Here is a 23,860-nt window from a genome sequence, read left to right as displayed (position 1 = left end):
TTATGTTTTTCTATATTTTTTCAATTTTTAATGAAGATATTTAAAAGTTTTACGTATTTTTGTCTTGCCGCGTGGTGACAACTTAATTAATTAAATGAGAAATATATCTTTAATGAAATTCGAGGAACTAAGTTTAAATGAAATGCAACAAAAGTGTGTATAATTTAATAGACCATACAAGGATGTTATGTGGTATCCACATCAGATGTCTTGAGATGCATGAATTAAATGTTAGAAAAATTTATATTTTCAAATGTTTGAGTAAATTTCATATTATACTGAAAGTGAATTAGTTCCATTTTAAACTTTTTTTGGTGTTATTTATGACTGTTTTTAATGGAAATGAAAACAATATAAACTCTGACTTCAAATAACTGAAAAACTTGAAATCTTTGCAACACTGTATTTGCAAAATATACAGAACTGAAATGCATTGCTATTCGCATAAATTTACTTCAGAAGCCGCATGTGGTCGGTGGGCTGCCAGTTTGAAAATCACTTTTCCAGAGTAAGACATGCCCACCAGCGGCCGAGCGGTAAAAGCCGCTGAACACTGGTAGTTTGTTCCGGGGTTCGAGTCCCGGCGAACGGGCTGGCTGCATGGGCGTTTTCGTGGTTTTCCCCATCTGTAACGTGGATACGAGCCAGTTTCCCTTAAAAAGACCTCCACGGGGCATCCCTCCCTTTCCGTGTAGTGCCTAAGGGCGGAGCACGTAATAAATAAAAATAAAAATTATAGAGTAAGACATTGATATAAAACATTCTGATCGTCATCGCTTCCTGAAATGCAAATACAAACAGTGTAAACTGGCTCTTTGTATGACCAAACCTTAGAAATATTTTTTACCCCAACTCCTATTCTAAAGTTAAATTTTACATGAAATTTAATTAAAAATGCTTAAAAGAAATCGAATTTTAATATAAAGGTATAAAATGTCTTCTGTTGTGTTTACAGTTATATGACTTCTTAAATATATTCTCATAAATTTTAAGACTCTAAATTATCTATTTATTTAAAGTGTGTTTAAGGACTATAAATCATCTATATACTTTAAATTTATCCGAAATGTAAAGGAATTTTAAATAGTAGTGTTACGAAATGCCCAGCCGCAGTAAGATAGCTACCTCGCAAAAGAGTGTTTAGGGTTGCCAGAAACTGGCAAGGAAAGACAGGATTGCCAAACTTGGCCCGAAATCACCCGTTTGGCGATGTTTGACCTCAAAATTGGCGATATGCCATAGACGGAGCGAGAACATTCTAATACGAATTCTTACCGGTTGCTCCAGAATGTTCTCGAAGGCAGGTCAAAAGCGATATAAATCCTGCCTGTACGCAGAGTAGCAGTTTATCGACTCCGATTCCGACTTTGACTTCACAGCTCTGGTTAGCAAAGATTAAAATCTGTTCCATTCTACGGTTTCGTAGATTTGGAGACGCTTAAACAATCAGCAAATACAGCCTTCAGTCATGACGGTGAAGACATCTTCACGGCAAAGTACTAAAAGTACAGCTTCCGACTCGGTCGATCGCTCTGAACTCAACACACACAAGATACTTTCACGATAAACTGCTACTCCGCGTACAAGCAGGGTTTATACAGCTTTTGATCTGCCTTCGAGAACATTTTGGGAAAAACCGGTAAGAATTCGTTCTAAAATGTTCTCGCTCCGTCTATGGCATATAACCAATTTTGTCGCCAAATGGACGATTTCACATCAAATCTGGCAATCCTGTCTTGCTTTGCCACTTTCTGGTAACCCTAAACTCGCTTTTCGGGGAAGCTATGTTACCGCAGCCGGGCGTATCGTAACAATATTATCATTAAATAATTACTTAAAATGTTTTTCATCTTAACTAGCAAAATTTCTGATGCCAAAAGGTAACGATGAATTGCATAGAATTTGTATAGATTTTCTTCTTCTAAACATAGTTTCTGAGGCGATCATATGAATGTTGTTAATGTTTCGATATTAAATAATAACGAACTCACATATATAAACAGTTTAACAGTAATAGTTAGCAGATTCAAATTTTTATATTTATTAATGTAGAATCGGTACTTACTGTCTAGGAATATGATGTCTATAAACTTACTTCTTAGGTGGCTGTCTAGGGGCTAATAAACTAATCCGATTTATGTAAAACTTGAATATTTAATGAAACATGAGTAGTTGCAACAAACTACAAAGTAATTACATACGTAGAAGGAAATAGATGAATTTACATAGATGATATATACAGATGAAGAGAATCGACTGTCTTTTTCATGTAAACATCTTTCAGTCGCGTCATCGTCTTAATGGCGGAATCGTCTGACTTCCATCATCGAAAAAAGTAAAAGATTTATTCTCACAGCTTGTCGCGTCATCCGATTATAATAAACGATGTCATCCCACATTAATTTTTTTTGTAATACTTGCTATTGGTAAAATTATGTCGTTTAATGTAGATTTAAATTCTAAATTATTATTTTTTGCTTTTAGATTTTCCTTTATACTGTGACTGTCGATTACGCTGGCTGAAGAATTCAACTTTGAGCCAAAACACCATTGTGCTGCAAAATTTAAAAGATGCGATTTGCAGAAGACCTCCGTATCTGAGAGGAACTCCTTTCAAAGACTTGTCCAAAGAGCATTTGATTTGTTAAAAGTATTTTAATGGTTTTAATGGACGTATCTTGAGTAAAAGTACTGCTTACTTTCTGTATTTCTGTTGTTTCAAAGCAAAGTATCAATTTTAATAAAAATATTTTGGGTACTTATGTCTTGAGAATCCTGTTCATAACACGAGAAAGATGGATCCAAATTATGGGAAATATAAAAATTGCCTTATTATGAATAGTAGTGAGTATGCAAAGTCTTCCATGTATTTCACATGTTCCCATCAAAATTTTTTAAATTCTTTTATATTTCATTAATAGCACTTTCAACAAAGAGTTAATAATTCTCTTTACATTTTGGACAAATTTAAATATTATCTTATTTTTCAGATAAATATTCTATTAAAAATGAAATGACGACCTTATATATTGCTTGGTATATTCAGATATTAATACCTTAATTTTCATTTGGTACTTTTAACTGCGCTAAAAGGACACCATGTAACTTCCTTGTACAGCTTATTAAATAATACACATATTTTCCTGCATTTTGTTTAAACTTATTTCATTAGAGATGTATTTTTCATTCTCACTTAGCAAGACAAAAATGCATTAAAACTCAAAGCATCTTCATTAAAAATAGAAAAATACAGAAAACCTAACCACCAAATACAGTTAAAAGAGCTAAATTTTTTTTTCTACTATTAAAATTACAGTTTCTACGTAAAAACAAGCAATTCGTCCAGCGGGCAGGAAGACAGATTTTTCCGTGCACACAACTGAACATTTACTTCTGGTCCCACTCGGTAAAAAGATACTGAAGTTGGTACACAAATTGACTTAATTCACTATTTTAATAAGAGTTTCAAATACAAACAAATGGCGGCCTCTTTAGGATTAGTATCACATAAACTTTTAAATTGTTGATAATTCAATAACTATTGCATGCAGATTAAATGAACGCATGAAAACCTTAACTGGAATATAAGAACAACATAATTCAATCAATTTTAAATCAAAAAATGCATAATTTACCAACATTTTTTATAAGAATAAACATATTGAGCTCACCGATCCGGATAACAGATTGGGTATAGATGTATTTGTATACGTTTGGTGCAGCCGACTGCAACCAGAAAAGGAAATGCACAACGGCACGCTATAGCTGTCCCATATACAAAATTTCAAAGTTTGTGGGCTACTAACAGGAGATAAAGATGTGCGTCTATTAGGTGCCTCCATAATAAAACGATCTTCTTCCTTACTTCTGGCCTTAGTGTTTTTTAAATGGCCGAATACTTTATTTAATACCCATTAGCTTTGACTCACTACACAGCCCGAAAGTGGTGGCCATTTCATGATGGAAGTACCTAAATACGTGGCCACCGTTGCCTCCCATGAAGGGGTGGACAGTTACAACTATGCCTTCTCCGGGATTCGAAACCGGGTCCATGGCTACGGCAGTTAGGGTTAACCACTATACCGGCTGGGCATTCTTCTGGCGTTAGTAGTGGTGAACGCCTCAAAATGGCTAGTAACCACCATTATGGGGGGAAAAAATCAAATTCTTTGAGTTTACAGTTAATAAATTGATAGATATCATTGATTCTGATAAAAAATTTAAATTAAAAAAATATTATGGCATAACACTTTCCAGAGTAGTGGCCTCAAACTCAAATTGCATGCCGGCCGAATGTATGGTTTGAAACCAGAATTTTGTTTTTTAACAAAAAATTTTTATTAATTAAAAAATACTTAAAGTAAATTTTAAATTACCTCTACTAAATATTTTTCAAATCGTAATGTTAATAATATCGCAAAGGGAAAAAATAGAAATTTATATATAATTTCTGTAAAAATTTTTTGTTGGTTACACTTTAAAGCAATTAGCAGCTAAATACTAAACCCTTAAACTGACATTTCTTGCAATTAATTTTTAATCACTAAATAATTACTTTATTCTAAACTAAAAATAAAAAAAAAATTATGAACACTTCCTATGTTTTCAAAGAATATTTACCAGGTGGGACAAAATTGAGAATTAATCCTAGCAAGCTAGTCTTTTTCTCTTATTTGCTAAAATTTTCTTCGAAGCATAAATAAAAGTACGCATGTTTGTACGTAAACAATTATAAACTTATTTATTTCTTACTACAGCTTGACACATGATAGCATTTCCATTCTGATTATGCTCGTAGTCTTGGAGAGAAATTCATAGAAATTATCTTCGTCACGGTTTTTAAATGTTCATCAGTCACTCGATTTCTTATTAATTTCCAACTGTGAAAAAAAGCTGTTCCCATATAAATATATTTCCAAACAAAGCAATTATTCTTAGTTCGAAAATTCGCCACATAGCTTATTTACTTCTCTATACGAAGTAAAAAAAAGTATTGCCATCGCGAAAAATTTCGGGTATCATATTTCAACGAAAATATCCATTTTGACCACTATCGAATGCAATTTAACGATATTTTTGTGTGATATCTGTACGTAAGGATAGGATAAAGGATTCTTTTCCCCAAAACGGATTGTAAAATGTATTTAAAATGGATTCAAAAGAGATTTTCGTGACGTCTGGACGTACGTACGTATGTATCTCCCTTAGCTAAACAACGAGTGGCCTCAGGAAGTTGAAATTTTGTATATAGAATTGATATAACTTGTAGTTATGCACCTGAAGTTTTGTTTGCAATCGGCGGTACCAAAAGTATACAAATCTCTCTCTCTCTCTATATATATATATCTACTCTTTTACTCGGCTCAGTTTTTATTAATTCTAATGTGCTAGTAAATTATTATTTTTTTGCTTTAAAAATTATTGAAGTATGTTGTTCTTATGTTCCGATTAAGGTATTTATGTCTTAAGTTAATTTTCACGCAATAGTTGTAGAATTATGAGCAATTTAAAAGTTGTTTAAGTGCGGCTAAGCCTAAAGGAGCAGCCATGTTTGTTTACATTTGAAACTCTTAGTAGAACTAAATTACGTCAATTTGTGAACTAACTTCAGTGTCTTTTTGCGGAGTGGGACCAAAAGTAAATTTTCAGTTTTGTGCACCAAAAAATATGTCTTTTTGCTCGCTGGCGGAATTGCTTGTTTTTACTTAGAAACTGTAATTCTAATTGAAAAAAAAAAAAAAAAATAAAATTGTTTTAACTGTATTTGATGTTTTATGTTTTTCTATATTTTTTCAATTTTTAATGAAGATATTTAAAAGTTTTACGTATTTTTGTCTTGCCGCGTGGTGACAACTTAATTAATTAAATGAGAAATATATCTTTAATGAAATTCGAGGAACTAAGTTTAAATGAAATGCAACAAAAGTGTGTATAATTTAATAGACCATACAAGGATGTTATGTGGTATCCACATCAGATGTCTTGAGATGCATGAATTAAATGTTAGAAAAATTTATATTTTCAAATGTTTGAGTAAATTTCATATTATACTGAAAGTGAATTAGTTCCATTTTAAACTTTTTTTGGTGTTATTTATGACTGTTTTTAATGGAAATGAAAACAATATAAACTCTGACTTCAAATAACTGAAAAACTTGAAATCTTTGCAACACTGTATTTGCAAAATATACAGAACTGAAATGCATTGCTATTCGCATAAATTTACTTCAGAAGCCGCATGTGGTCGGTGGGCTGCCAGTTTGAAAATCACTTTTCCAGAGTAAGACATGCCCACCAGCGGCCGAGCGGTAAAAGCCGCTGAACACTGGTAGTTTGTTCCGGGGTTCGAGTCCCGGCGAACGGGCTGGCTGCATGGGCGTTTTCGTGGTTTTCCCCATCTGTAACGTGGATACGAGCCAGTTTCCCTTAAAAAGACCTCCACGGGGCATCCCTTCCTTTCCGTGTAGTGCCTAAGGGCGGAGCACGTAATAAATAAAAATAAAAATTATAGAGTAAGACATTGATATAAAACATTCTGATCGTCATCGCTTCCTGAAATGCAAATACAAACAGTGTAAACTGGCTCTTTGTATGACCAAACCTTAGAAATATTTTTTACCCCAACTCCTATTCTAAAGTTAAATTTTACATGAAATTTAATTAAAAATGCTTAAAAGAAATCGAATTTTAATATAAAGGTATAAAATGTCTTCTGTTGTGTTTACAGTTATATGACTTCTTAAATATATTCTCATAAATTTTAAGACTCTAAATTATCTATTTATTTAAAGTGTGTTTAAGGACTATAAATCATCTATATACTTTAAATTTTTCCGAAATGTAAAGGAATTTTAAATAGTAGTGTTACGAAATGCCCAGCCGCAGTAAGATAGCTACCTCGCAAAAGAGTGTTTAGGGTTGCCAGAAACTGGCAAGGAAAGACAGGATTGCCAAACTTGGCCCGAAATCACCCGTTTGGCGATGTTTGACCTCAAAATTGGCGATATGCCATAGACGGAGCGAGAACATTCTAATACGAATTCTTACCGGTTGCTCCAGAATGTTCTCGAAGGCAGGTCAAAAGCGATATAAATCCTGCCTGTACGCAGAGTAGCAGTTTATCGACTCCGATTCCGACTTTGACTTCACAGCTCTGGTTAGCAAAGATTAAAATCTGTTCCATTCTACGGTTTCGTAGATTTGGAGACGCTTAAACAATCAGCAAATACAGCCTTCAGTCATGACGGTGAAGACATCTTCACGGCAAAGTACTAAAAGTACAGCTTCCGACTCGGTCGATCGCTCTGAACTCAACACACACAAGATACTTTCACGATAAACTGCTACTCCGCGTACAAGCAGGGTTTATACAGCTTTTGATCTGCCTTCGAGAACATTTTGGGAAAAACCGGTAAGAATTCGTTCTAAAATGTTCTCGCTCCGTCTATGGCATATAACCAATTTTGTCGCCAAATGGACGATTTCACATCAAATCTGGCAATCCTGTCTTGCTTTGCCACTTTCTGGTAACCCTAAACTCGCTTTTCGGGGAAGCTATGTTACCGCAGCCGGGCGTATCGTAACAATATTATCATTAAATAATTACTTAAAATGTTTTTCATCTTAACTAGCAAAATTTCTGATGCCAAAAGGTAACGATGAATTGCATAGAATTTGTATAGATTTTCTTCTTCTAAACATAGTTTCTGAGGCGATCATATGAATGTTGTTAATGTTTCGATATTAAATAATAACGAACTCACATATATAAACAGTTTAACAGTAATAGTTAGCAGATTCAAATTTTTATATTTATTAATGTAGAATCGGTACTTACTGTCTAGGAATATGATGTCTATAAACTTACTTCTTAGGTGGCTGTCTAGGGGCTAATAAACTAATCCGATTTATGTAAAACTTGAATATTTAATGAAACATGAATAGTTGCAACAAACTACAAAGTAATTACATACGTAGAAGGAAATAGATGAATTTACATAGATGATATATACAGATGAAGAGAATCGACTGTCTTTTTCATGTAAACATCTTTCAGTCGCGTCATCGTCTTAATGGCGGAATCGTCTGACTTCCATCATCGAAAAAAGTAAAAGATTTATTCTCACAGCTTGTCGCGTCATCCGATTATAATAAACGATGTCATCCCACATTAATTTTTTTTTGTAATACTTGCTATTGGTAAAATTATGTCGTTTAATGTAGATTTAAATTCTAAATTATTATTTTTTGCTTTTAGATTTTCCTTTATACTGTGACTGTCGATTACGCTGGCTGAAGAATTCAACTTTGAGCCAAAACACCATTGTGCTGCAAAATTTAAAAGATGCGATTTGCAGAAGACCTCCGTATCTGAGAGGAACTCCTTTCAAAGACTTGTCCAAAGAGCATTTGATTTGTTAAAAGTATTTTAATGGTTTTAATGGACGTATCTTGAGTAAAAGTACTGCTTACTTTCTGTATTTCTGTTGTTTCAAAGCAAAGTATCAATTTTAATAAAAATATTTTGGGTACTTATGTCTTGAGAATCCTGTTCATAACACGAGAAAGATGGATCCAAATTATGGGAAATATAAAAATTGCCTTATTATGAATAGTAGTGAGTATGCAAAGTCTTCCATGTATTTCACATGTTCCCATCAAAATTTTTTAAATTCTTTTATACTTCATTAATAGCACTTTCAACAAAGAGTTAATAATTCTCTTTACATTTTGGACAAATTTAAATATTATCTTATTTTTCAGATAAATATTCTATTAAAAATGAAATGACGACCTTATATATTGCTTGGTATATTCAGATATTAATACCTTAATTTTCATTTGGTACTTTTAACTGCGCTAAAAGGACACCATGTAACTTCCTTGTACAGCTTATTAAATAATACACATATTTTCCTGCATTTTGTTTAAACTTATTTCATTAGAGATGTATTTTTCATTCTCACTTAGCAAGACAAAAATGCATTAAAACTCAAAGCATCTTCATTAAAAATAGAAAAATACAGAAAACCTAACCACCAAATACAGTTAAAAGAGCTAAATTTTTTTTTCTACTATTAAAATTACAGTTTCTACGTAAAAACAAGCAATTCGTCCAGCGGGCAGGAAGACAGATTTTTCCGTGCACACAACTGAACATTTACTTCTGGTCCCACTCGGTAAAAAGATACTGAAGTTGGTACACAAATTGACTTAATTCACTATTTTAATAAGAGTTTCAAATACAAACAAATGGCGGCCTCTTTAGGATTAGTATCACATAAACTTTTAAATTGTTGATAATTCAATAACTATTGCATGCAGATTAAATGAACGCATGAAAACCTTAACTGGAATATAAGAACAACATAATTCAATCAATTTTAAATCAAAAAATGCATAATTTACCAACATTTTTTATAAGAATAAACATATTGAGCTCACCGATCCGGATAACAGATTGGGTATAGATGTATTTGTATACGTTTGGTGCAGCCGACTGCAACCAGAAAAGGAAATGCACAACTGCACGCTATAGCTGTCCCATATACAAAATTTCAAAGTTTGTGGGCTACTAACAGGAGATAAAGATGTGCGTCTATTAGGTGCCTCCATAATAAAACGATCTTCTTCCTTACTTCTGGCCTTAGTGTTTTTTAAATGGCCGAATACTTTATTTAATACCCATTAGCTTTGACTCACTACACAGCCCGAAAGTGGTGGCCATTTCATGATGGAAGTACCTAAATACGTTACCACCGTTGCCTCCCATGAAGGGGTGGACAGTTACAACTATGCCTTCTCCGGGATTCGAAACCGGGTCCATGGCTACGGCAGTTAGGGTTAACCACTATACCGGCTGGGCATTCTTCTGGCGTTAGTAGTGGTGAACGCCTCAAAATGGCTAGTAACCACCATTATGGGGGGAAAAAATCAAATTCTTTGAGTTTACAGTTAATAAATTGATATCATTGATTCTGATAAAAAATTAAAATTAAAAAAATATTATGGCATAACACTTTCCAGAGTAGTGGCCTCAAACTCAAATTGCATGCCGGCCGAATGTATGGTTTGAAACCAGAATTTTGTTTTTTAACAAAAAATTTTTATTAATTAAAAAATACTTAAAGTAAATTTTAAATTACCTCTACTAAATATTTTTCAAATCGTAATGTTAATAATATCGCAAAGGGAAAAAATAGAAATTTATATATAATTTCTGTAAAAATTTTTTGTTGGTTACACTTTAAAGCAATTAGCAGCTAAATACTAAACCCTTAAACTGACATTTCTTGCAATTAATTTTTAATCACTAAATAATTACTTTATTCTAAACTAAAAATAAAAAAAAAATTATGAACACTTCCTATGTTTTCAAAGAATATTTACCAGGTGGGACAAAATTGAGAATTAATCCTAGCAAGCTAGTCTTTTTCTCTTATTTGCTAAAATTTTCTTCGAAGCATAAATAAAAGTACGCATGTTTGTACGTAAACAATTATAAACTTATTTATTTCTTACTACAGCTTGACACATGATAGCATTTCCATTCTGATTATGCTCGTAGTCTTGGAGAGAAATTCATAGAAATTATCTTCGTCACGGTTTTTAAATGTTCATCAGTCACTCGATTTCTTATTAATTTCCAACTGTGAAAAAACGCTGTTCCCATATAAATATATTTCCAAACAAAGCAATTATTCTTAGTTCGAAAATTCGCCACATAGCTTATTTACTTCTCTATACGAAGTAAAAAAATGTATTGCCATCGCGAAAAATTTCGGGTATCATATTTCAAAGAAAATATCCTTTTTGACCACTATCGAATGCAATTTAACGATATTTTTGTGTGATATCTGTACGTAAGGATAGGATAAAGGATTCTTTTCCCCAAAACGGATTGTAAAATGTATTTAAAATGGATTCAAAAGAGATTTTCGTGACGTCTGGACGTACGTACGTATGTATCTCCCTTAGCTAAACAACGAGTGGCCTCAGGAAGTTGAAATTTTGTATATAGAATTGATATAACTTGTAGTTATGCACCTGAAGTTTTGTTTGCAATCGGCGGTACCAAAAGTATACAAATCTCTCTCTCTATATATATATATATATATCTACTTTTACTCGGCTCAGTTTTTATTAATTCTAATGTGCTAGTAAATTATTATTTTTTTGCTTTAAAAATTATTGAAGTATGTTGTTCTTATGTTCCGATTAAGGTATTTATGTCTTAAGTTAATTTTCACGCAATAGTTGTAGAATTATGAGCAATTTAAAAGTTGTTTAAGTGCGGCTAAGCCTAAAGGAGCAGCCATGTTTGTTTACATTTGAAACTCTTAGTAGAACTAAATTACGTCAATTTGTGAACTAACTTCAGTGTCTTTTTGCGGAGTGGGACCAAAAGTAAATTTTCAGTTTTGTGCACCAAAAAATATGTCTTTTTGCTCGCTGGCGGAATTGCTTGTTTTTACTTAGAAACTGTAATTCTAATTGAAAAAAAAAAAAAATAAATAAAATTGTTTTAACTGTATTTGATGTTTTATGTTTTTCTATATTTTTTCAATTTTTAATGAAGATATTTAAAAGTTTTACGTATTTTTGTCTTGCCGCGTGGTGACAACTTAATTAATTAAATGAGAAATATATCTTTAATGAAATTCGAGGAACTAAGTTTAAATGAAATGCAACAAAAGTGTGTATAATTTAATAGACCATACAAGGATGTTATGTGGTATCCACATCAGATGTCTTGAGATGCATGAATTAAATGTTAGAAAAATTTATATTTTCAAATGTTTGAGTAAATTTCATATTATACTGAAAGTGAATTAGTTCCATTTTAAACTTTTTTTGGTGTTATTTATGACTGTTTTTAATGGAAATGAAAACAATATAAACTCTGACTTCAAATAACTGAAAAACTTGAAATCTTTGCAACACTGTATTTGCAAAATATACAGAACTGAAATGCATTGCTATTCGCATAAATTTACTTCAGAAGCCGCATGTGGTCGGTGGGCTGCCAGTTTGAAAATCACTTTTCCAGAGTAAGACATGCCCACCAGCGGCCGAGCGGTAAAAGCCGCTGAACACTGGTAGTTTGTTCCGGGGTTCGAGTCCCGGCGAACGGGCTGGCTGCATGGGCGTTTTCGTGGTTTTCCCCATCTGTAACGTGGATACGAGCCAGTTTCCCTTAAAAAGACCTCCACGGGGCATCCCTCCCTTTCCGTGTAGTGCCTAAGGGCGGAGCACGTAATAAATAAAAATAAAAATTATAGAGTAAGACATTGATATAAAACATTCTGATCGTCATCGCTTCCTGAAATGCAAATACAAACAGTGTAAACTGGCTCTTTGTATGACCAAACCTTAGAAATATTTTTTACCCCAACTCCTATTCTAAAGTTAAATTTTACATGAAATTTAATTAAAAATGCTTAAAAGAAATCGAATTTTAATATAAAGGTATAAAATGTCTTCTGTTGTGTTTACAGTTATATGACTTCTTAAATATATTCTCATAAATTTTAAGACTCTAAATTATCTATTTATTTAAAGTGTGTTTAAGGACTATAAATCATCTATATACTTTAAATTTTTCCGAAATGTAAAGGAATTTTAAATAGTAGTGTTACGAAATGCCCAGCCGCAGTAAGATAGCTACCTCGCAAAAGAGTGTTTAGGGTTGCCAGAAACTGGCAAGGAAAGACAGGATTGCCAAACTTGGCCCGAAATCACCCGTTTGGCGATGTTTGACCTCAAAATTGGCGATATGCCATAGACGGAGCGAGAACATTCTAATACGAATTCTTACCGGTTGCTCCAGAATGTTCTCGAAGGCAGGTCAAAAGCGATATAAATCCTGCCTGTACGCAGAGTAGCAGTTTATCGACTCCGATTCCGACTTTGACTTCACAGCTCTGGTTAGCAAAGATTAAAATCTGTTCCATTCTACGGTTTCGTAGATTTGGAGACGCTTAAACAATCAGCAAATACAGCCTTCAGTCATGACGGTGAAGACATCTTCACGGCAAAGTACTAAAAGTACAGCTTCCGACTCGGTCGATCGCTCTGAACTCAACACACACAAGATACTTTCACGATAAACTGCTACTCCGCGTACAAGCAGGGTTTATACAGCTTTTGATCTGCCTTCGAGAACATTTTGGGAAAAACCGGTAAGAATTCGTTCTAAAATGTTCTCGCTCCGTCTATGGCATATAACCAATTTTGTCGCCAAATGGACGATTTCACATCAAATCTGGCAATCCTGTCTTGCTTTGCCACTTTCTGGTAACCCTAAACTCGCTTTTCGGGGAAGCTATGTTACCGCAGCCGGGCGTATCGTAACAATATTATCATTAAATAATTACTTAAAATGTTTTTCATCTTAACTAGCAAAATTTCTGATGCCAAAAGGTAACGATGAATTGCATAGAATTTGTATAGATTTTCTTCTTCTAAACATAGTTTCTGAGGCGATCATATGAATGTTGTTAATGTTTCGATATTAAATAATAACGAACTCACATATATAAACAGTTTAACAGTAATAGTTAGCAGATTCAAATTTTTATATTTATTAATGTAGAATCGGTACTTACTGTCTAGGAATATGATGTCTATAAACTTACTTCTTAGGTGGCTGTCTAGGGGCTAATAAACTAATCCGATTTATGTAAAACTTGAATATTTAATGAAACATGAATAGTTGCAACAAACTACAAAGTAATTACATACGTAGAAGGAAATAGATGAATTTACATAGATGATATATACAGATGAAGAGAATCGACTGTCTTTTTCATGTAAACATCTTTCAGTCGCGTCATCGTCTTAATGGCGGAATCGTCTGACTTCCATCATCGAAAAAAGTAAAAGATTTATTCTCACAGCTTGTCGCGTCATCCGATTATAATAAACGATGTCATCCCACATTAATTTTTTTTGTAATACTTGCTATTGGTAAAATTATGTCGTTTAATGTAGATTTAAATTCTAAATTATTATTTTTTGCTTTTAGATTTTCCTTTATACTGTGACTGTCGATTACGCTGGCTGAAGAATTCAACTTTGAGCCAAAACACCATTGTGCTGCAAAATTTAAAAGATGCGATTTGCAGAAGACCTCCGTATCTGAGAGGAACTCCTTTCAAAGACTTGTCCAAAGAGCATTTGATTTGTTAAAAGTATTTTAATGGTTTTAATGGACGTATCTTGAGTAAAAGTACTGCTTACTTTCTGTATTTCTGTTGTTTCAAAGCAAAGTATCAATTTTAATAAAAATATTTTGGGTACTTATGTCTTGAGAATCCTGTTCATAACACGAGAAAGATGGATCCAAATTATGGGAAATATAAAAATTGCCTTATTATGAATAGTAGTGAGTATGCAAAGTCTTCCATGTATTTCACATGTTCCCATCAAAATTTTTTAAATTCTTTTATATTTCATTAATAGCACTTTCAACAAAGAGTTAATAATTCTCTTTACATTTTGGACAAATTTAAATATTATCTTATTTTTCAGATAAATATTCTATTAAAAATGAAATGACGACCTTATATATTGCTTGGTATATTCAGATATTAATACCTTAATTTTCATTTGGTACTTTTAACTGCGCTAAAAGGACACCATGTAACTTCCTTGTACAGCTTATTAAATAATACACATATTTTCCTGCATTTTGTTTAAACTTATTTCATTAGAGATGTATTTTTCATTCTCACTTAGCAAGACAAAAATGCATTAAAACTCAAAGCATCTTCATTAAAAATAGAAAAATACAGAAAACCTAACCACCAAATACAGTTAAAAGAGCTAAATTTTTTTTTCTACTATTAAAATTACAGTTTCTACGTAAAAACAAGCAATTCGTCCAGCGGGCAGGAAGACAGATTTTTCCGTGCACACAACTGAACATTTACTTCTGGTCCCACTCGGTAAAAAGATACTGAAGTTGGTACACAAATTGACTTAATTCACTATTTTAATAAGAGTTTCAAATACAAACAAATGGCGGCCTCTTTAGGATTAGTATCACATAAACTTTTAAATTGTTGATAATTCAATAACTATTGCATGCAGATTAAATGAACGCATGAAAACCTTAACTGGAATATAAGAACAACATAATTCAATCAATTTTAAATCAAAAAATGCATAATTTACCAACATTTTTTATAAGAATAAACATATTGAGCTCACCGATCCGGATAACAGATTGAGTATAGATGTATTTGTATACGTTTGGTGCAGCCGACTGCAACCAGAAAAGGAAATGCACAACTGCACGCTATAGCTGTCCCATATACAAAATTTCAAAGTTTGTGGGCTACTAACAGGAGATAAAGATGTGCGTCTATTAGGTGCCTCCATAATAAAACGATCTTCTTCCTTACTTCTGGCCTTAGTGTTTTTTAAATGGCCGAATACTTTATTTAATACCCATTAGCTTTGACTCACTACACAGCCCGAAAGTGGTGGCCATTTCATGATGGAAGTACCTAAATACGTGGCCACCGTTGCCTCCCATGAAGGGGTGGACAGTTACAACTATGCCTTCTCCGGGATTCGAAACCGGGTCCATGGCTACGGCAGTTAGGGTTAACCACTATACCGGCTGGGCATTCTTCTGGCGTTAGTAGTGGTGAACGCCTCAAAATGGCTAGTAACCACCATTATGGGGGGGAAAAATCAAATTCTTTGAGTTTACAGTTAATAAATTGATATCATTGATTCTGATAAAAAATTAAAATTAAAAAAATATTATGGCATAACACTTTCCAGAGTAGTGGCCTCAAACTCAAATTGCATGCCGGCCGAATGTATGGTTTGAAACCAGAATTTTGTTTTTTAACAAAAAATTTTTATTAATTAAAAAATACTTAAAGTAAATTTTAAATTACCTCTACTAAATATTTTTCAAATCGTAATGTTAATAATATCGCAAAGGGAAAAAATAGAAATTTATATATAATTTCTGTAAAAATTTTTTGTTGGTTACACTTTAAAGCAATTAGCAACTAAATACTAAACCCTTAAACTGACATTTCTTGCAATTAATTTTTAATCACTAAATAATTACTTTATTCTAAACTAAAAATAAAAAAAAAATTATGAACACTTCCTATGTTTTCAAAGAATATTTACCAGGTGGGACAAAATTGAGAATTAATCCTAGCAAGCTAGTCTTTTTCTCTTATTTGCTAAAATTTTCTTCGAAGCATAAATAAAAGTACGCATGTTTGTACGTAAACAATTATAAACTTATTTATTTCTTACTACAGCTTGACACATGATAGCATTTCCATTCTGATTATGCTCGTAGTCTTGGAGAGAAATTCATAGAAATTATCTTCGTCACGGTTTTTAAATGTTCATCAGTCACTCGATTTCTTATTAATTTCCAACTGTGAAAAAACGCTGTTCCCATATAAATATATTTCCAAACAAAGCAATTATTCTTAGTTCGAAAATTCGCCACATAGCTTATTTACTTCTCTATACGAAGTAAAAAAAAGTATTGCCATCGCGAAAAATTTCGGGTATCATATTTCAACGAAAATATCCATTTTGACCACTATCGAATGCAATTTAACGATATTTTTGTGTGATATCTGTACGTAAGGATAGGATAAAGGATTCTTTTCCCCAAAACGGATTGTAAAATGTATTTAAAATGGATTCAAAAGAGATTTTCGTGACGTCTGGACGTACGTACGTATGTATCTCCCTTAGCTAAACAACGAGTGGCCTCAGGAAGTTGAAATTTTGTATATAGAATTGATATAACTTGTAGTTATGCACCTGAAGTTTTGTTTGCAATCGGCGGTACCAAAAGTATACAAATCTCTCTCTATATATATATATCTACTCTTTTACTCGGCTCAGTTTTTATTAATTCTAATGTGCTAGTAAATTATTATTTTTTTGCTTTAAAAATTATTGAAGTATGTTGTTCTTATGTTCCGATTAAGGTATTTATGTCTTAAGTTAATTTTCACGCAATAGTTGTAGAATTATGAGCAATTTAAAAGTTGTTTAAGTGCGGCTAAGCCTAAAGGAGCAGCCATGTTTGTTTACATTTGAAACTCTTAGTAGAACTAAATTACGTCAATTTGTGAACTAACTTCAGTGTCTTTTTGCGGAGTGGGACCAAAAGTAAATTTTCAGTTTTGTGCACCAAAAAATATGTCTTTTTGCTCGCTGGCGAAATTGCTTGTTTTTACTTAGAAACTGTAATTCTAATTGAAAAAAAAAAAAAAAAATAAAATTGTTTTAACTGTATTTGATGTTTTATGTTTTTCTATATTTTTTCAATTTTTAATGAAGATATTTAAAAGTTTTACGTATTTTTGTCTTGCCGCGTGGTGACAACTTAATTAATTAAATGAGAAATATATCTTTAATGAAATTCGAGGAACTAAGTTTAAATGAAATGCAACAAAAGTGTGTATAATTTAATAGACCATACAAGGATGTTATGTGGTATCCACATCAGATGTCTTGAGATGCATGAATTAAATGTTAGAAAAATTTATATTTTCAAATGTTTGAGTAAATTTCATATTATACTGAAAGTGAATTAGTTCCATTTTAAACTTTTTTTGGTGTTATTTATGACTGTTTTTAATGGAAATGAAAACAATATAAACTCTGACTTCAAATAACTGAAAAACTTGAAATCTTTGCAACACTGTATTTGCAAAATATACAGAACTGAAATGCATTGCTATTCGCATAAATTTACTTCAGAAGCCGCATGTGGTCGGTGGGCTGCCAGTTTGAAAATCACTTTTCCAGAGTAAGACATGCCCACCAGCGGCCGAGCGGTAAAAGCCGCTGAACACTGGTAGTTTGTTCCGGGGTTCGAGTCCCGGCGAACGGGCTGGCTGCATGGGCGTTTTCGTGGTTTTCCCCATCTGTAACGTGGATACGAGCCAGTTTCCCTTAAAAAGACCTCCACGGGGCATCCCTCCCTTTCCGTGTAGTGCCTAAGGGCGGAGCACGTAATAAATAAAAATAAAAATTATAGAGTAAGACATTGATATAAAACATTCTGATCGTCATCGCTTCCTGAAATGCAAATACAAACAGTGTAAACTGGCTCTTTGTATGACCAAACCTTAGAAATATTTTTTACCCCAACTCCTATTCTAAAGTTAAATTTTACATGAAATTTAATTAAAAATGCTTAAAAGAAATCGAATTTTAATATAAAGGTATAAAATGTCTTCTGTTGTGTTTACAGTTATATGACTTCTTAAATATATTCTCATAAATTTTAAGACTCTAAATTATCTATTTATTTAAAGTGTGTTTAAGGACTATAAATCATCTATATACTTTAAATTTTTCCGAAATGTAAAGGAATTTTAAATAGTAGTGTTACGAAATGCCCAGCCGCAGTAAGATAGCTACCTCGCAAAAGAGTGTTTAGGGTTGCCAGAAACTGGCAAGGAAAGACAGGATTGCCAAACTTGGCCCGAAATCACCCGTTTGGCGATGTTTGACCTCAAAATTGGCGATATGCCATAGACGGAGCGAGAACATTCTAATACGAATTCTTACCGGTTGCTCCAGAATGTTCTCGAAGGCAGGTCAAAAGCGATATAAATCCTGCCTGTACGCAGAGTAGCAGTTTATCGACTCCGATTCCGACTTTGACTTCACAGCTCTGGTTAGCAAAGATTAAAATCTGTTCCATTCTACGGTTTCGTAGATTTGGAGACGCTTAAACAATCAGCAAATACAGCCTTCAGTCATGACGGTGAAGACATCTTCACGGCAAAGTACTAAAAGTACAGCTTCCGACTCGGTCGATCGCTCTGAACTCAACACACACAAGATACTTTCACGATAAACTGCTACTCCGCGTACAAGCAGGGTTTATACAGCTTTTGATCTGCCTTCGAGAACATTTTGGGAAAAACCGGTAAGAATTCGTTCTAAAATGTTCTCGCTCCGTCTATGGCATATAACCAATTTTGTCGCCAAATGGACGATTTCACATCAAATCTGGCAATCCTGTCTTGCTTTGCCACTTTCTGGTAACCCTAAACTCGCTTTTCGGGGAAGCTATGTTACCGCAGCCGGGCGTATCGTAACAATATTATCATTAAATAATTACTTAAAATGTTTTTCATCTTAACTAGCAAAATTTCTGATGCCAAAAGGTAACGATGAATTGCATAGAATTTGTATAGATTTTCTTCTTCTAAACATAGTTTCTGAGGCGATCATATGAATGTTGTTAATGTTTCGATATTAAATAATAACGAACTCACATATATAAACAGTTTAACAGTAATAGTTAGCAGATTCAAATTTTTATATTTATTAATGTAGAATCGGTACTTACTGTCTAGGAATATGATGTCTATAAACTTACTTCTTAGGTGGCTGTCTAGGGGCTAATAAACTAATCCGATTTATGTAAAACTTGAATATTTAATGAAACATGAATAGTTGCAACAAACTACAAAGTAATTACATACGTAGAAGGAAATAGATGAATTTACATAGATGATATATACAGATGAAGAGAATCGACTGTCTTTTTCATGTAAACATCTTTCAGTCGCGTCATCGTCTTAATGGCGGAATCGTCTGACTTCCATCATCGAAAAAAGTAAAAGATTTATTCTCACAGCTTGTCGCGTCATCCGATTATAATAAACGATGTCATCCCACATTAATTTTTTTTGTAATACTTGCTATTGGTAAAATTATGTCGTTTAATGTAGATTTAAATTCTAAATTATTATTTTTTGCTTTTAGATTTTCCTTTATACTGTGACTGTCGATTACGCTGGCTGAAGAATTCAACTTTGAGCCAAAACACCATTGTGCTGCAAAATTTAAAACATGCGATTTGCAGAAGACCTCCGTATCTGAGAGGAACTCCTTTCAAAGACTTGTCCAAAGAGCATTTGATTTGTTAAAAGTATTTTAATGGTTTTAATGGACGTATCTTGAGTAAAAGTACTGCTTACTTTCTGTATTTCTGTTGTTTCAAAGCAAAGTATCAATTTTAATAAAAATATTTTGGGTACTTATGTCTTGAGAATCCTGTTCATAACACGAGAAAGATGGATCCAAATTATGGGAAATATAAAAATTGCCTTATTATGAATAGTAGTGAGTATGCAAAGTCTTCCATGTATTTCACATGTTCCCATCAAAATTTTTTAAATTCTTTTATATTTCATTAATAGCACTTTCAACAAAGAGTTAATAATTCTCTTTACATTTTGGACAAATTTAAATATTATCTTATTTTTCAGATAAATATTCTATTAAAAATGAAATGACGACCTTATATATTGCTTGGTATATTCAGATATTAATACCTTAATTTTCATTTGGTACTTTTAACTGCGCTAAAAGGACACCATGTAACTTCCTTGTACAGCTTATTAAATAATACACATATTTTCCTGCATTTTGTTTAAACTTATTTCATTAGAGATGTATTTTTCATTCTCACTTAGCAAGACAAAAATGCATTAAAACTCAAAGCATCTTCATTAAAAATAGAAAAATACAGAAAACCTAACCACCAAATACAGTTAAAAGAGCTAAATTTTTTTTTCTACTATTAAAATTACAGTTTCTACGTAAAAACAAGCAATTCGTCCAGCGGGCAGGAAGACAGATTTTTCCGTGCACACAACTGAACATTTACTTCTGGTCCCACTCGGTAAAAAGATACTGAAGTTGGTACACAAATTGACTTAATTCACTATTTTAATAAGAGTTTCAAATACAAACAAATGGCGGCCTCTTTAGGATTAGTATCACATAAACTTTTAAATTGTTGATAATTCAATAACTATTGCATGCAGATTAAATGAACGCATGAAAACCTTAACTGGAATATAAGAACAACATAATTCAATCAATTTTAAATCAAAAAATGCATAATTTACCAACATTTTTTATAAGAATAAACATATTGAGCTCACCGATCCGGATAACAGATTGGGTATAGATGTATTTGTATACGTTTGGTGCAGCCGACTGCAACCAGAAAAGGAAATGCACAACTGCACGCTATAGCTGTCCCATATACAAAATTTCAAAGTTTGTGGGCTACTAACAGGAGATAAAGATGTGCGTCTATTAGGTGCCTCCATAATAAAACGATCTTCTTCCTTACTTCTGGCCTTAGTGTTTTTTAAATGGCCGAATACTTTATTTAATACCCATTAGCTTTGACTCACTACACAGCCCGAAAGTGGTGGCCATTTCATGATGGAAGTACCTAAATACGTGGCCACCGTTGCCTCCCATGAAGGGGTGGACAGTTACAACTATGCCTTCTCCGGGATTCGAAACCGGGTCCATGGCTACGGCAGTTAGGGTTAACCACTATACCGGCTGGGCATTCTTCTGGCGTTAGTAGTGGTGAACGCCTCAAAATGGCTAGTAACCACCATTATGGGGGGAAAAAATCAAATTCTTTGAGTTTACAGTTAATAAATTGATATCATTGATTCTGATAAAAAATTAAAATTAAAAAAATATTATGGCATAACACTTTCCAGAGTAGTGGCCTCAAACTCAAATTGCATGCCGGCCGAATGTATGGTTTGAAACCAGAATTTTGTTTTTTAACAAAAAATTTTTATTAATTAAAAAATACTTAAAGTAAATTTTAAATTACCTCTACTAAATATTTTTCAAATCGTAATGTTAATAATATCGCAAAGGGAAAAAATAGAAATTTATATATAATTTCTGTAAAACTTTTTTGTTGGTTACACTTTAAAGCAATTAGCAGCTAAATACTAAACCCTTAAACTGACATTTCTTGCAATTAATTTTTAATCACTAAATAATTACTTTATTCTAAACTAAAAATAAAAAAAAAATTATGAACACTTCCTATGTTTTCAAAGAATATTTACCAGGTGGGACAAAATTGAGAATTAATCCTAGCAAGCTAGTCTTTTTCTCTTATTTGCTAAAATTTTCTTCGAAGCATAAATAAAAGTACGCATGTTTGTACGTAAACAATTATAAACTTATTTATTTCTTACTACAGCTTGACACATGATAGCATTTCCATTCTGATTATGCTCGTAGTCTTGGAGAGAAATTCATAGAAATTATCTTCGTCACGGTTTTTAAATGTTCATCAGTCACTCGATTTCTTATTAATTTCCAACTGTGAAAAAAAGCTGTTCCCATATAAATATATTTCCAAACAAAGCAATTATTCTTAGTTCGAAAATTCGCCACATAGCTTATTTACTTCTCTATACGAAGTAAAAAAAAGTATTGCCATCGCGAAAAATTTCGGGTATCATATTTCAACGAAAATATCCATTTTGACCACTATCGAATGCAATTTAACGATATTTTTGTGTGATATCTGTACGTAAGGATAGGATAAAGGATTCTTTTCCCCAAAACGGATTGTAAAATGTATTTAAAATGGATTCAAAAGAGATTTTCGTGACGTCTGGACGTACGTACGTATGTATCTCCCTTAGCTAAACAACGAGTGGCCTCAGGAAGTTGAAATTTTGTATATAGAATTGATATAACTTGTAGTTATGCACCTGAAGTTTTGTTTGCAATCGGCGGTACCAAAAGTATACAAATCTCTCTCTCTCTCTCTATATATATATCTACTCTTTTACTCGGCTCAGTTTTTATTAATTCTAATGTGCTAGTAAATTATTATTTTTTTGCTTTAAAAATTATTGAAGTATGTTGTTCTTATGTTCCGATTAAGGTATTTATGTCTTAAGTTAATTTTCACGCAATAGTTGTAGAATTATGAGCAATTTAAAAGTTGTTTAAGTGCGGCTAAGCCTAAAGGAGCAGCCATGTTTGTTTACATTTGAAACTCTTAGTAGAACTAAATTACGTCAATTTGTGAACTAACTTCAGTGTCTTTTTGCGGAGTGGGACCAAAAGTAAATTTTCAGTTTTGTGCACCAAAAAATATGTCTTTTTGCTCGCTGGCGGAATTGCTTGTTTTTACTTAGAAACTGTAATTCTAATTGGAAAAAAAAAAAAAAAATAAAATTGTTTTAACTGTATTTGATGTTTTATGTTTTTCTATATTTTTTCAATTTTTAATGAAGATATTTAAAAGTTTTACGTATTTTTGTCTTGCCGCGTGGTGACAACTTAATTAATTAAATGAGAAATATATCTTTAATGAAATTCGAGGAACTAAGTTTAAATGAAATGCAACAAAAGTGTGTATAATTTAATAGACCATACAAGGATGTTATGTGGTATCCACATCAGATGTCTTGAGATGCATGAATTAAATGTTAGAAAAATTTATATTTTCAAATGTTTGAGTAAATTTCATATTATACTGAAAGTGAATTAGTTCCATTTTAAACTTTTTTTGGTGTTATTTATGACTGTTTTTAATGGAAATGAAAACAATATAAACTCTGACTTCAAATAACTGAAAAACTTGAAATCTTTGCAACACTGTATTTGCAAAATATACAGAACTGAAATGCATTGCTATTCGCATAAATTTACTTCAGAAGCCGCATGTGGTCGGTGGGCTGCCAGTTTGAAAATCACTTTTCCAGAGTAAGACATGCCCACCAGCGGCCGAGCGGTAAAAGCCGCTGAACACTGGTAGTTTGTTCCGGGGTTCGAGTCCCGGCGAACGGGCTGGCTGCATGGGCGTTTTCGTGGTTTTCCCCATCTGTAACGTGGATACGAGCCAGTTTCCCTTAAAAAGACCTCCACGGGGCATCCCTCCCTTTCCGTGTAGTGCCTAAGGGCGGAGCACGTAATAAATAAAAATAAAAATTATAGAGTAAGACATTGATATAAAACATTCTGATCGTCATCGCTTCCTGAAATG

The 23,860-nt window shown here is 32.8% G+C and overlaps 1 protein-coding gene and 1 long non-coding RNA gene across 4 annotated transcripts in view; both read left to right on the top strand.

The window, feature by feature from the left end:
- The window catches only part of LOC118198365 (uncharacterized), a 73,807-nt gene extending 59,507 nt beyond the window's left edge, over positions 1-14,300 (top strand). For both annotated transcript variants that reach the window (XM_085813936.1, XM_085813935.1), the window contains exons 7-9: positions 2,485-2,844; positions 8,258-8,617; positions 14,027-14,300. The gene's annotated coding sequence lies outside the window, so the exon portion shown is untranslated. The remainder of the gene's footprint in view (positions 1-2,484; positions 2,845-8,257; positions 8,618-14,026) is intronic.
- A 5,497-nt stretch (positions 14,301-19,797) lies between these two features.
- LOC146998293 (uncharacterized) overlaps positions 19,798-23,860 on the top strand; it is a 57,972-nt gene continuing 53,909 nt past the window's right edge. Inside the window, exon 1 of one of the 2 annotated variants that reach the window (XR_015040425.1) lies at positions 19,798-20,148. This is a non-coding gene — a long non-coding RNA (uncharacterized LOC146998293). The remainder of the gene's footprint in view (positions 20,149-23,860) is intronic. The other variant, XR_015040426.1, reaches the window with a different exon arrangement.

This window comes from Stegodyphus dumicola, chromosome 3 (genome assembly GCF_044657685.1).
Source record: "Stegodyphus dumicola isolate Sdum_Otavi_A_Nest chromosome 3, ASM4465768v1".
Taxonomy (NCBI): Eukaryota; Metazoa; Arthropoda; class Arachnida; order Araneae; family Eresidae; genus Stegodyphus; species Stegodyphus dumicola.
This window is presented reverse-complemented; position numbering and strand designations above follow the sequence as displayed.